The sequence below is a fragment of the Ambystoma mexicanum genome, chromosome 7q (assembly GCF_040938575.1).
Source record: "Ambystoma mexicanum isolate Mex_15411 chromosome 7q, UKY_AmexF1_1, whole genome shotgun sequence".
Lineage (NCBI taxonomy): Eukaryota > Metazoa > Chordata > Amphibia > Caudata > Ambystomatidae > Ambystoma > Ambystoma mexicanum.
In genome coordinates this window covers 65408359-65423015 of record NC_090941.1, presented here as the reverse complement: position 1 = coordinate 65423015, position 14657 = coordinate 65408359, and positions in this window count along the sequence as shown.

Sequence of the window (14657 nt, the reverse complement as noted above, 5' to 3'; positions counted from 1 at the left end):
GTCCATTCACCCTCAGACTCAGAGCTGCTACTATTTGTTGTCCACTCCCTGTCCTCTAGGTGCTCCCTGTCTCCCTGAAACTGGGAATCCCTCCGAGAAGGACAGGGTCTGGTCTCTTCTCCCCTGTGGCACTGTGGGCACTATGGGTCACTTCCCTTGGGCTCCCACTTTCGTACAGGGGAGTACTCATCTTCCTCCTCCCTTCTTCTGGGTGTGGTGGAGAACTCCCCCCAATCTACTGGACAGGTGAAGGTTTTCAAGATGTTCTTTTGAGGCCTGGACTCTGATCCTTCTCTGTCTGCAAAGCAGACCAAGTGGTCCCTTTGTAGGTTATGTTTCTGCCAGTCCAACTCCCTGATCCTCTCATCATAGGAGCCCTCCTGGTCAGAAGTGTCTGTATAAATATGAATATCCGTCAATATCTGCTAGGGACTGGCCTTCCGTCTCAGTTGTACTAAGCCTGATTGACTAGCTGCCTCATGTTTCCCTGTTCTTGTAAACTGATAGGCATCAAGTTAGCAGCACCCTGCGCATATAATGTGGTGAGTTGGCTTGAGGCCCATGGTAAAGAGGACATCATACTGTGGTCAGAGGTTGCCCTTCCATACCCTAACTGTTTGGGGAGCCTCAAAGCCAGATTGTATCTAGCCATTTCCTTCTCCAATCCTTCTGCTTTATCTTTCTCAGCCCCTCTCTCTTGGTGGTATATAGAGGCCGGAGCTTTGAGCTTTGCTACCAGGGCTTGAGTGGCTTACATGACCTTGCTTTGTGCCACCACTTTGCCACTGAGTCCATTGTCCTCTTCACAAAGGGACTATTTTCCCTCTGTGCGGCCTGTATTATCTGGGTACACTCTGACCTCTTCTTTTGCAGGAGTCTAATCTCCTCACTTTGTGCGTTTTTGGTCTTTGTTGCTTGCTCTAAATCCAATTCTGCTTGCCTCTCATGTCCTTTCATTTCTCATTTTCTACCCTCCTGTCAGTCAGTTCCTGGAAACATGATTCACTTTTCTCCAGGTCTGTCTTTAACTGGCACACTTCCTAGGACATGGCATTTTTTTCCTGACACAATGTGGTATTCTGTTCACTGAGGTGATCTCTCTGCCGTTTCATAGTGCTCAAATTCGGGCACTCCTGATCAAATTCCACCTGGGAATGGACCCCCTTGTTGATCCACTGGTTATTCTCCTCTTTCAATTGCTTTATTTGCATTTGAAATGCACACATGTCCTCCAAGCAGGCCCTTTAGTCCACCACTCATTGACTTAATTTGAGCCCCTTTCTCTTAGGTTCTCAATTCCTTCTTGACATTCCCCTCTCAGTGCAGAAAATGTGGACTCTTGCTCGAAATTCATTTTCTGCTGTGCCGCTAACTCATCCTTTAGCTGCTGTATGATGTTTTCTAATTTTAACTCAGAATCTTGACTCTGTTGCACTTTCTCTTCTATTTGCTTTAACTCTTTCTGCACTTGATCCAAAAGCTCAGATTGGTTTTGCATAGAGGCTACACTCTCCTGGTATCTTTCTTCCATGATCATCTTATGGAAGTACATATATTCTGTGAGCTGAGCCATTTTAATTTGCTCATCTCGGTGGTCTGCGTCATATAAAAATGTGTCAGGGCTTGATGTAACATGCCATTATCCTGCCACACATCCATATTTATAGAGGTAATCTCTTGCATCATTATAGATTGCCAAGATGTGTGTTCTCGTTCTACCCATTCACCTTTAATGAACAATTTGGATAGAAGGTGCTTCCCAGCCATGTTAATCTCTATGGTGATCATCATTAAATGTGTTCTGCACCTGATAGTTCTCTGTGCAAGGGCAATATCTCAACCCTGCTTCTGCTTAGTTTGTATTTACAATATTTTATTTATACATACAGACCTGAAACCCAGGGTACAAGTTTGGATGGCACCTTCTCAATGCAACCCAGCGTTCTATCCACTAAATGTAACAATACCTTCAATGAATAGTCTGCTTTGTTGCACTGTCACGAGTGAAAACACGTTTCCCAATCCCGGACAAACGCAAGCCAGGGATCTCCTTCCCCTACAATGAATGTGGCACACAATAAAAATGCTTTGATTTTTATACTTCGGATTCTTTTTTGAGAAGGCCTCCAACCCGTCTTGCATCAATAGGATATTTATTCATTCATTGTTTAATGTCAAATTTGAATAAACAGTTTACATCAGCCACCAATGGTGTGGCACACAAAGACAAAATATCCTTTTTGGGTGAGAAGCACACTGAGAGAACTCAAAATACACAGTGAACAGAATTTCCTTTTACTTCTCCCACCACTACAATCAGAGAACATTTCAAAACACACAAGAAAAAATGAAAGCAAACAAACAGAAACATGCCTGCACATAGAATCATGCTTGAGTCCCAGCAACCCTCGACCCCCACCAAACATTCAGTATTACTCACAGAAACAATATGACAGCAAGATGGACAGTGGAAGAATTTGTTTTTTAAAATACAATGGTAAAAATGGTTAGTAACTATTTAACATCATGGCTATGGGAAAGAATAGAAAGAAATAGAAAGAAATGGAATTTGTTTTGCTATACTGAGGAAGACAGGCAGAGCTTTAGAAAACACTGTTCAGCACACACAGCGAAACACCGGTTTTGGGAAGTTCAACACATGGACAATTGGGAAATAGGAAAAGAATGGGAACATCGATTTTGGGGTTGTTGAGCACAATTTCAATGGGAAGGAAAATGCAAATGGGAATTTGGTTTTACTTTAGACTGGGGAAATAGTGACAATTTTGTTTGTCACCTTACAATGGGAAAATGTGAACAATTTTGTTTTTAAAGTTAATTCTTTTGGCAAATCTTTAGGACTATACCAGTTCAAAATCCACTGGGAATAGATTGTTGGTTTCACATTCCAACAATAAAAATTCTGTGAAATCAATGGGGAAATTAATTGATTTACTCAGAGAAATATACTTAGGATCTAGACAGGCAAGCAAGGGTTTCTTCAATGGGCAATTGCTAACATACACAGGCAAACAGGGAAGGGGATTTTCAATATGCAAATCTCTAGGGCAATGCTGAAAGAATAAAGGGCTTATACAATCTATGGCTTGTGGTATTTCTACTTACAGGAGAGGTCTGTACTAGACATCAGAGGGTGTCAGGATACTGCTGCAAGAGCAGAAGGGGGCCAGTCAAGGTCGACTGCTGAGTCCTTCAAGGGGTCCCAAGACAGCTTCTAATTGATATGATATGATATGGCATTTATAATGCGCCTATACACAAGTGTTTGAAGGCGGGATGAAGCAAGGGAGGGGGAACAGAGGGAAGACAGACAACAAAGACAGACAACGATCCTGCTAGACCAGGTGTCATTCAGATCGCGCAAGTGCATGGGCAGGGGACGGAGGAGAAGTGTGGGGGCAAGGGGGAGAGGACAGTGCAGTACATGGCCTAAGACAATAATAAACAATAAGTAAAAGTATGGCCAGCAGGTGGCAAGTGAAAGGGTAAGTGCAGACGTCCGGTGTCAAGTGCAAGAAGTAGGACTGTAGGGATGCAGAAAACAGTCACCTAGTGTGGGGGTTGCCAGGAAAGCAGTGCAGGAGTGCGACTGGTGGGGGAGTGGACATGAGCCCAAGATCAGAGGGTGGCCAGGTAACCATTGCAGTTTCAGTGTCAGCCAGGAAATCAGCAAGTGAGAGGAGGAGAAAAAGCAGACGCAAAGAGAAAGGTTTTGAGGTGCTTCCGGAACCGGAGATGATTCTCCTCAAGTTTCAGGGAGGCAGGCAGGCTGTTCCAGAGGGAGGCCGCAGCCGAAGAAAAAGATCTACCACCAACTTGTTGCTTGGAGAAGCGACTGACCCTGAGGGAGTTGGAGGCAGAGGAGCAAAGAGCTCAAGAAGGAAGGTATTTAGGAAGTGAGAGATGAAGGTATTGAAGCCCCAGGCTCCAGAAGGCCTTGTGGATGATGCAGAGGATTTTGAACTTAATCTTCACAGCCACTGGGAGCCAGTGCAGAGATTTCAGTCTTGGAGAGATACGATCTCTGGGCTTGAGGCCAAGGACAAATCTCGCAGTCCTGTTCTGGATAAGTTGCAGAGGGTGGAGAGTAGAAACAGGCAGATTTAGAAAGAGGCTGTTGCAATAGTCCAGCCTGGAGAGAACCAGAGCTCTTGAGACGGTGAGCTTCTGGGGGCAGGAGAGGAGAAGAAAGGAAGAATACCTCTGAGGAGGTGCAGCTGGTAGTGTGACTTCTTAGAGACGTCAGAAATGTGAGGAGAGAAGGAGAGTGTAGAGTTGAAGATGACCCTGACATTTTTTGCCTTGCAGGTGGGAGCAGGAAGGGGGCCAAAAGAGGCCAGCCAGAGAGCTACAGGATAGGAGGGAGCGGGTGTGCCGATGAGGAGAATCTCAGTCTTACTGGCATTAAGGCAGAGGTCATTGGCGGCACACCACTCCTGGATAGCAGACAGACAGTCAGAGATGATGGAAGTAGAGGAGGAGGCTGAGGGTAGCCTGAAGATGAGCTGAATGTCATCCGCGTAGCACTGAAAGTTGGGGCAGAGAGCAGCTATGCGGTGGGCCAGGAGTGCCAGTATGGGTTGAACAGCCAGGGAGAGAGGTTAGACCCCTTGGGGACACCACAGGTAGAGAAAAAGATAACAAAGTGTAAGAAACCAAGTTGAACCTGGGAGGGTCGGTCGGAGAGGAAAGAAGTCAGCCACGCCAGAGCATGACGAGTGATACACAGGTTATCACAGACAGTTGAGCCGGATGGCATGGTTGACAGTATCAAAGGCAGAAGAGAGATCAATCAGGATGTTCAGGAGAGACGTTTCCGGGCTTCTGGCGGGTCTGAAGCCAGACTGATGGTCATGAAGACAACCAACAGATACGCAAGCAGTGATAGAGTCAAGGTTGGAGAATTCTCCTGTCTCCTCTGCAAGCTAGGCCTCTCACTGCTACTGAAGGATGTTCCTCCAGATTTCAGCAGTAGATCCCCTCAGGAGTTAGTGGAAAAAGTCCTGATCTGAGGCACGCTTACTTAGTTATAGGGCAAATTACATCACTAATGTTTCATAGTTCCCACAGAAGGGATTGGTTAATGTTCAATACCTCACACCCAACTGTGTGCTGATAGGTCCAGAAAATGTGGGAGTGCTTTGATACCACTCCATCATCTTACTTCGACTGGAGTCTTGGTCTGGTTTGGGTACATAGAAATCTCCCTGTATGACAAGTGCCCTTAATCTCCATGTTTTCACAGATATGAATGCTTTTTTTAACACTATATTTTTCAGTGAATCACATAAGCCTTTTCAGGTGTCTGTGTGTCATTCCTGTGCAGAATTATATCTGTGAAAAATGTGTCCCTTTCTGGGCAGCACATGAAATAGTCTGGGCCTGCTTTAATCAACATTTTATAGTTCAGAATTTCAAAAGTAGGGCCACATTATGTTTTCATTAATAGGTTTTAATATGTTGGTCTCACCAAAATCGTTTTTATGTGGTGAGAAACGATTAACGTTAGACCTTTCCAGAAATCCTACAATGGCTACTGTGTGCATTGGCTACCCATTAAAGAGCATGTCCTCATCAAAACTCGTGCGCTAAACCACAAATGTGTGCCCCAAATGGTCCCCTCATACCTGTCACAAAGTATACACATATCTAATTCCACAAGACTTATCAGAACTCCCTACTCTAACTTGCTCACAGTTCCTAAAATCAAATGAGTCAGGGCAGGAGGATCCAGCTTGGCATACCTAGCAGCCCTGCAATAGAATGCCCTCCCACCATCTCTAAGAGCCGAAAACTCACACATGGCCTTCCGCAAAACCCGCAAGACCTTACTCTACTCCTAACCACCACCGCACACGACTTGGATACAACGCTCTCAACACCAACCTGTAAAATATGATCTATAATGTATGTATGCATACATGTATACATGCTGTATTGAATCCAAATGCTGCTCAAAGGCCTCATGTAACTAAGCTCATCACATGTAACAACGCCTCGATGACCAAGGACTGTTTGCGCGCTATACCAATTTAAATAACTAAATATTGCACATTTTTACACAATGGAAACCAGATCTCCCATTTTACACAATGGACAGTTAAACCACACCTGGACCCTGGCCCCCACCTTCCTGGAGCACATGCCATCAGAAGTGAGGTCTCTGGTTAGGTTAGCCTGCTCATTCCAAGGGCTAATGACCAGCTAATGCATGCTTTATTGTGGCTTGTGTGACCTGGGGTCACAAAGCTGGAGAGCAGACCTGTCTTTATCTTGTCTGGCCCGTGTATTTGATTTCAGAGCCTCCTATTCTTTGTATGTTTAAGGGAAAACCCTCCGGTTTACAGGTACAGGCCTCTCTAGGTTTCCAGGATGACCAAGGAAGGAATGCATTTTACATCTGAGGAATCACAAGCAGAGAGAAAAAAAAACATTGGCAAGCAACACCACATGGACTTTCAAAACTCAGCCGTACATTGCCCTTTAACTTCACATTTCACTTTAAATTGAACTCTTGGAAGGAACACAAGTTTACCATGCAAAAGTGCCACTGCAAAGTTGTTCCCTGCATACAGTGTTTAAATGAGGGCATCATAATTACACTTTTAGGGACATTGGTGCACATCTGGCTTTGCATTGTGTCACTTTAGAGGCAAAATCGAAGTGTCATTTTGTTGCTTTCACCCACGTACGGACTCTGGTTTAAAACCAGTTCAGCATCCCATTATACATTCTGTGGACTGTGGGTTAATCTGTGATGGGGCTATTATGAAACCAAGTTCATATTTTAAATGTCTTGTGAACACTTTTTGCTGAGCATATTGTTAGTTAAAGGGAAAAACAAAATTACTCAGTTTATTCAATGTTCATGAAAGCAAGTGATCTGCTTCACTGCAACTGCTGCACACAATGATGACATCCAATTGAGGGTTCTGTGGATTAGTCAACCCTTGCCATGTGGCTTTCACTTTCACTTTCTTAGTGAATGGCAGTTCGGCTCTCTCCATATTTTGCCATTTTAGCACCTTTACTTTCCTTTTTCTTTGAAAGTGCAGGGCCATATTTGACTTTGTACTAGACAGTTTTGTAGTTGTATTGTTTGATTTAGAAGGAGTTGGTCATTTTTTTAGCAGTATTCTTGGGAGATCTGCTATAGTTTCTGTTTGTATTACTTGTTTTTTAAAGGTTTCCTTTTTTTAGATACAGGGTACATATATAAATGGGGGGTGTATAGTGTCCATAGCCTGTTGTATTCCAGGATGCAAGGAATGTCACTGTTGACTTTGCGTGCATCAAAGTTAACTAGGAATAGACCATTGAGTGTACGCAGACATGAAAGTGCTACATAACTTGTACCTTTTTAAAGACCAAGCTGCCAATTTCAATCAATGCTTGATCTAGGAACAGACCTTGTGATTTGTGAATAGTAACAAATGCAAAATATAGAGAAAATTGCTCCCTGCGTACATACATGTCTTTGAAAAGAAGGAAACCTGCTATTGTCAGCCAATTCTTTTAACTTCTGCAAATTTGTCATGGTAGATGTTGACAAAATGAATGTTGTTGTCATGTGGATTTGTTTGGAAGCCAACAACAGTACCAATTGCTCCATTGACTAAACTTTGTTTTATGTCAAGGTTACGTTTTAGAATTAGTATGCAGTTATACACAAAGTCAATATTTTCTCCAATCTGGCTGTGCTGGAGATACATTTTTCTAAGCTATTTAGTCATGCTGTTGCTTGTTGACAAACAGGAAGTGTCATGCCGTACACTTCTAGTTTGTCTCTGGAGCTGATATGCAGTATGGGTTGCATTTCGGTTTTCAACATTGTCTCATTGAATTGACTACAGCTTGCAAGGGTTGGCATTAAGGACATACATTTCAGATTTTGTTGAGTTCATTTTTCCATGACATCAGGAGCAGGTATGTTTAGTCCATATAGCTCATGGATCAGTCTACTATTTAAAATGGATATTGCATCTTTAGTAAGCAGACCAGTTCTAATACTTTTTAAAATGTAGGCACACGTCTGCAGACTGGTGCATGTTTTGAGTTAGTTCTCTGTAGTGAAAATGTTGCCAGAGATTTACATTTCCAGATCTTCAGAGGGTATTGAAGCATTGTTTGTGTCCTAATGTGTTGAAAATAGGTTGACATTTCACTTTTGTTTACTGTCGTAGGTCTCTGAATACAATACCATCTTTTCCTCCAAACATTTCTTTGTAGTTAGTTTTTGGGACTTCTTGCATTCTGAGATGAATAAAAGCAAACATGACGTTGGAAACCATGCTTACTTCATCTATCAGGAGCACTTTAATTTGTTTTAGAACGCTGCATACTTCAGTAGCAGCTTCTGCTGATAATTTGTAGCATTCTAATTTGTTTTGGTGTTCTACGGGGAGGAGCAGTAGTCGGTGTAAAGTTTCATCTCCTATGTTGTACGCAGCTAAACCTGTGGGGGCAGGCACTACAGCTGAAAGGTTCTTGTTTGTTAAGTTTTGTAGAAATGTGCTTATTATTTTAATTAAGAATGTTTTACCAGCACCAGCTTCACCACTTAGATACAGGAGCTGAGGTTTATAATTTTTACAGCTACAGGTTTTAGTTTCATGTTTAAAACCACGTTCAATTTCTTGAGTGAATTCTAGATAAATAGTGACTTGTTAATTATTTAGCTGTGATTCCAGCACTGAAAAGTCTTCCTCAGATTGCTTTTATTGGTATATGGTATTTTCGACCTCAGTCATAGTTATTTCTGCTTAATGTAGAATGAACGGTTCTCCAAGAGGTTCTTGGCTTCTTTTAAGGGAAGGTTGACTGCCCTCAGGAGTGTCCATGTCTAGTTGACCTTCAATTTCGTCGTCTTGTTGGCGTTCATTGTCCAACATTTGTTTGTATTATTTGAAATTTTCATTTGTTATACTGCTTTAATTTGCTTTGAATGCAACTTCAAATGAGTCAAAGGGACTCATTACACGGATGGCAGTGGACCAAGGTGCTATTAGCACCTTGGTCCATGCCGGTAAAATACCGGCACCGCCTTGGTGGAAAGGGAATTACCACCCTATTCCAAGGTTGGTGGGGCAGTAATTCCCCTTTCTCCCATTGCCCTTCCCCATTCCCATTTTTGCCCCACAGGGCTCTATGGGAATGGGGAAGGTGCTAATTACTGTGCCGCAAATTGCGGTACCGTAATTAGCTCCCTGGTCCCTTTGCGGGTTGGTTTTTATCACCTGCAAAAAGCAGGCATTAAATTCACCAACCCGCAAAGGGACCTCGTAGTAAGGCGGTAAGGGTTTACCGGTACCGGTAAAATACCGGTAAACCTTTACCACCTACCGTGTAATGAGGCCCAAAGTCACCTAATAATTATTTTTCTTTTCTACAAGGTTTTAAAAGTTAGACTAGGGCAATGATATACAGTTCTCTATGTTGTGGACATTTAAATTATAACTTTATATGATTAATTAGACTGGTATGCTGAGTTTCACTAGGCTTCCTTCACAAGTTGAGAATGAATATTTGCCAGTTGTGTCATTTAGTGTGACATTGTTTTTGTAGGTGTAGTTTTGGGCAATGTCGTACAGACACATGTTTTCCAAAGCAGTTCTTCTGTTTGGGTAGTATGTGTCTAAGACTGTTGGGATCATTTGTGGATATGTTTTCTCTCTCTTGGTAGGATTTAAGTACTCTATGTGGGATTGAAGCTGGTGCAAGGTGCAGCCAGACAGTGTGTTCAGATTTGTCATATGACTGTACCTGTTAAAAATGGTGTGCAGCTTCATAGCACCCGCATTCTCTATGGGAGAGCATTTTTATACTGCAGCTGTACAATTTTTGAAATAGTGTTTTGTCAGATGATATGCCATCCAGAGGTCTTTTAGCTCTGTTTTCTCAGCTTTGGTGACATATCTTGCAACTGCAGTGAGATTGTCTGCAAGGTATTGTATGTCTATGTTTGCATTCAACAAGAGGGCAATGATTGCATTGTAATCATTGATGTACTTGGATGCTTCTTCCCTTTTAATGTTGTATGCATTTTTAAGTTATTTGCCTTTTACGCTGTGTCCAACAGAAGACATCCAGCACTTGTCCTTTTTTGCAAACTGATCTAAGGAAGCTAAAGTAACATTGGTATAGTATTTGCCTTTGTTTTTATATCTATGTCGGCATTATTTGCCACACTTAGGTTTTTGGAAGCGTAAGACTTGGGTATGTAGGTCACTTTTTCTGGCTTCTGAAGGGATGCCATTAGTAATGTATTTTTCAATAAACTGTTAAACTGTAGCATCACAGTCATGGCCAAATGTAGGAGCATCTTTTAGCCGCAAAAGCATGTGGATGCGTGGAACTCGTCTGGATTGATCTTTTTTCCAAAAGAAGTGTTGCACTTCTTTGAGCGAAGGGGTAGTTTTATTGCAGATAAAATGCAGCATGGCAAGGAAGTGATGGTGAAAGTACCTTGATACATTGACATGGCCAAGAGAACAGAGTGTTCCTGGTGTTTTTATATCTATTATGTCTTTATTTTGGTTTGCAGTGTGCAAGAAGTTGCGCAAGTCATTCCATGCGTACTCTGCACAATTAAGAGTAACAAACCATGTGGGTGGGCCTAGGTTCCTTAGAATACAACGTACATCAGCATGACGTTGGAACCAGTATTCTTTTGTACCACGCATGTTTGCCAAGGGATTTGTGATACTTGACTACAAAACTCAATCTTTGTCTTTTATTATTTGAGGCAGTTGGGTAGAGGATATGTTTAAAAAGTTAGAGCCTGTTTTTGATGTGGGTGCAACTCTATAACATAGAGTTGCTAGTTCACTTTTGAATAGGAGATGGAAAATGTATTCAACATTTTTTCTGAATCTGGGGTCTTCAGAATACATTTGTAAAGAGCGATATTCTTATGGACTAATTTGCATGGACCTTTCATCATATCTTTGTCCTTTTCCTGTAGGAAAGAGTAGAGGAAAATAAGATGTTTTTACAGTGTTTTCCCATATGCTTATTGGGGATCCTTTGGCTTGATGCATTTGATATGTTTCTAACACATCATCAATGGTGTCTTTGGAGTGTAGTGAGTGAATTGTATACCGGTCTAAAATGTTGGCTGCAGTTATAGGATCTACAAATTGAAATTTGCCGGTTGCTGATGGTCTTGAATAATTTGTGTAGTTTCTGTTAGGTTTTCCTCTATGTTTATATCTTTGTAGTATTCATTGTTTTCTTTTGGATATTCTAGGGCTTCTCTAACTTTGTTAACGCGACTAGTTGTTGCCATATCTTGTTGTCTTTTGTTGGTACACCATTAACTAGTACAATCAAAGATTGATCTATTGGTCATTATACTGCTAGAGTTTGTACATTTACTTTTAGATCTAATGGCACATATACTACTTTGCAACAGATGCCCTTTAGTAACTTGGATGGAGGTAATTTGGCTGATTTCGGTTGAAGGCATATTATAGCCTGAAATGAGTACACTGTTTGTATTATAATGCTCTCGTACAAGTTAAGCTGTAGGAGAGCTTTCAAAAGTGGGAATATTTCTAAGTTATTTGTGACAGCATGTGATGGCATTTGGTTATCGTCAAGCTTTGTGTTTCAGTACATGCAAACTGTTGAGGGGTCAGTTATTTTGTATTACGTCTCTGATGTTAGATATCAAGCTAATTGGAACTCTTGGTATTCTTCAGTGACTTCTCTTTTGTAGGCTATATCTACTATTTTTGTGCTCTTTTAAAAAAAAATGTTCTGCGACAACAGACACATATTTGGTCTGGTATTTCAGCAGATGTGTTTTGAAACATAGCTATTTCTTCTTTGTATGTCTTTATTAGGAAGTTGGTGCTTATGAGGTTTTCGGTAATTTTTTCTGAAGGTTCGAAAGTATTTATGTTGGATGTGCTCTATTTCTTGAAGGAGATCTCTAGCTGTTCCATGTAGTAGAATGGTATTTACATTTTGTAGTTCTATAGCAGTACATTTTGCATAGTACAGTTGATGCACAAAATTTTGTATCGTAGAATGGTGTGTCGCTAACATTTTGATGTGGTGGATAGTGCTTTTGCAAGCAGTTACTACAAGGCAAGCTAATGAATGTCCTCACAGACCAGTGTGGCTGGGCCCTGGACAGGAGTAAATGGTTGGTAAAAATTAATTGTACTTTTTTCTTTTAGTTTCACATAGTCATTGAGTAATTGTTGTAAAGATTTAAAGGATTGTAGGCGTACATTGAACATGGAGCTGCATGTCCATTTGTACACTGGACGGTTTGTTTGGGTGAAAGGAGCATTTGGTTAAAAGTTTGTTGGGGACTTTTTTCTAGAAGGGTTTCTTTTGCCCAAAGGTGAGTTCCACCAGTTCATACCCTTGACCCTTATTGTCTATGGCAATTGATTTTGTTTTTCTTGTTTATAAGCTTCTTCATTGAAATATAGTTCTTTGATGCCTGTGTGAATCCATTCACCATTAGAGAAGTTTGAAACTGTTTGTATATTGACACTGTGCATGTTTAGAAGTCAGTTTTGTAATGTATTGATTAATTTAATTAGTGCTTTCATTCTGTTTACAATCAATGAAACAACAATGTTCTCTTTTGTAGAAAAGTGCTGTCAATTATAGCTTGCAGGATTAATCTCCTGTGGTAGTTTCTAAAGGTAGATCATGACTTTTCAGCTGTTTTAATAAGATTGTGAAGAACTCTATGTTGGAATACTTTCTGTAACATACATTTTTTGGATTGCTTTACTGTGACTAAGCTAGCACTGGTAGATAGAGGGTTAGGTTTGTTAATAGGTGTGCCTTTCTTTGTATATAATGATTTACTTTTAGTTTTTGCAAGAGGGGCCTGCTTTTCTTTAGTTGTAGTTGATTTAGTTTTGTTGAGTGAGGTTACTAGCTCTTTTGTTTTAATGATTTCTATACATTGTTTTAGAGGTGGATTGCTATATGGTGTCATTTTATTCTTATCTGCTCTATTTTTTCTTTTCTACAGAGTTGTTTTTTAGTAGGCATTGTGTTGTGTCTGTTGGAAAAAGAGAAAGTTTGCATTGGAAAGTTGTGCAATGTATATGCATGTATGGTGCATGGGTTTGTGGGTGTGATTCTAGAGATGAATAGAGTGCTGTTTGATTGTGATGTGGTATATTAGGTGTGGTTGGGAAGGTTGTAAGAGTAAGAGTCTGCAGAGGTGTGATGGTGTTGGGTTAGTGAGTAAGGGAATGGAGGTGTGATGGAGTCTGCCAGGTGATTGTGCTGTTTTGGGCAACAGAGTTTGTGTTGCAATGGTGGTGTGTAGATGGGAATAGTAAGAGTGATTGGTGGAATATAATGTGCTAGAGTGAAAGAAATGTTGGTTTGAAAAGAGTAGTCTGGGGTAATATATAGTGGAAATGTGCCACTGTAATTAAATACATGTACATGTTACATCATACATCGATGTACTTACTTTGTTGGATGCCAAGGGTATTCGTTTTTCAGGTGTTGTCTTCGGTAATGTGCTTCTTTCCAGTAATTGTGAAAGAAAGTTAGTGGGCATATGTGGTAATGGCAAAGTACTTTTAGTGAGCAAGCTTTATATTTATGAAGGAAGGAGGAGTGGTGGGGAAAAATAGTTAATACAACTGGAGGACGGTTAAAAATTGTTGCTTTTAGGAAAGTTATGAAATGTGTATGTGCATTTGTAGAAGCTCTGTAACGTTTTGTAAAAGAGAAGAAAAGTTGTTGGAAAATATTTGTAGCACACCTTTAAATGGCAGTTGGTGTGCGGAAGTTTCATTTGTTAGTAGTATATGCATACTTGCCAACATGATGCATTCTAATCTGTAGGCGTTTATGTAGTCCCAGATTTTGTTTGAGTTCTGGGACTTGAAGGTTGACTTTTCTCATTGTGAAAGTTGGAGTACAAGTCACAGAATGTAGAGAAAAAAGTATGACTGCATAAGCAGCTGAAGATTGGAATGGGTTATGTTTGGAAGTATACATGTACTGTCAATATATTAAACTACCATACACTGAGTGCCAATTATAAATGGTGTCCACATCTATTTTTATCTGGTTTTACTTTCTTTTATGAAAAAATGATACAGTGCTGCTTTAAATGAAGATATGCATTTTTTGACTTTGTTTTAAAAACATATTTGGTAAAGCACAGAATCTTATATGCTCATTTGATATCCATGTCACAGTTTTGAATCTTGAATTTAAGTTGTTTTTTTCTTTGCATTCTGGGACTTGTCGTTTGAGTTTTATAATGGGTGAATTTAATTGGAAGTGACAGAATGCAAAGGAGAAAATAAAGACTTAATAAGCACCTATAGATTGGAATGGGTAATGTTGGTATGTATGCATATGCTGCCAACATATCAAGCTGGCAGACACTAAGTGGCACTTAAAGATGGTCTAAAAATCTGTTTTATATGATTTTACTTTATTTTAAGAAACAGTGACACAGTGCTACTATACATGCACATATGCATTTTCTAACTTTCATCACAATGATTGCAAATAGAAACAGTTTTAAGTGCAGAGCATTGTAATTGATTTCTGCTTCATGTGAGTAGGTGATGAATGCTGCAATGCATGGCATTTGCAAGAGTGGTTAAAAAAGAGAATGGCCCTCATTACGA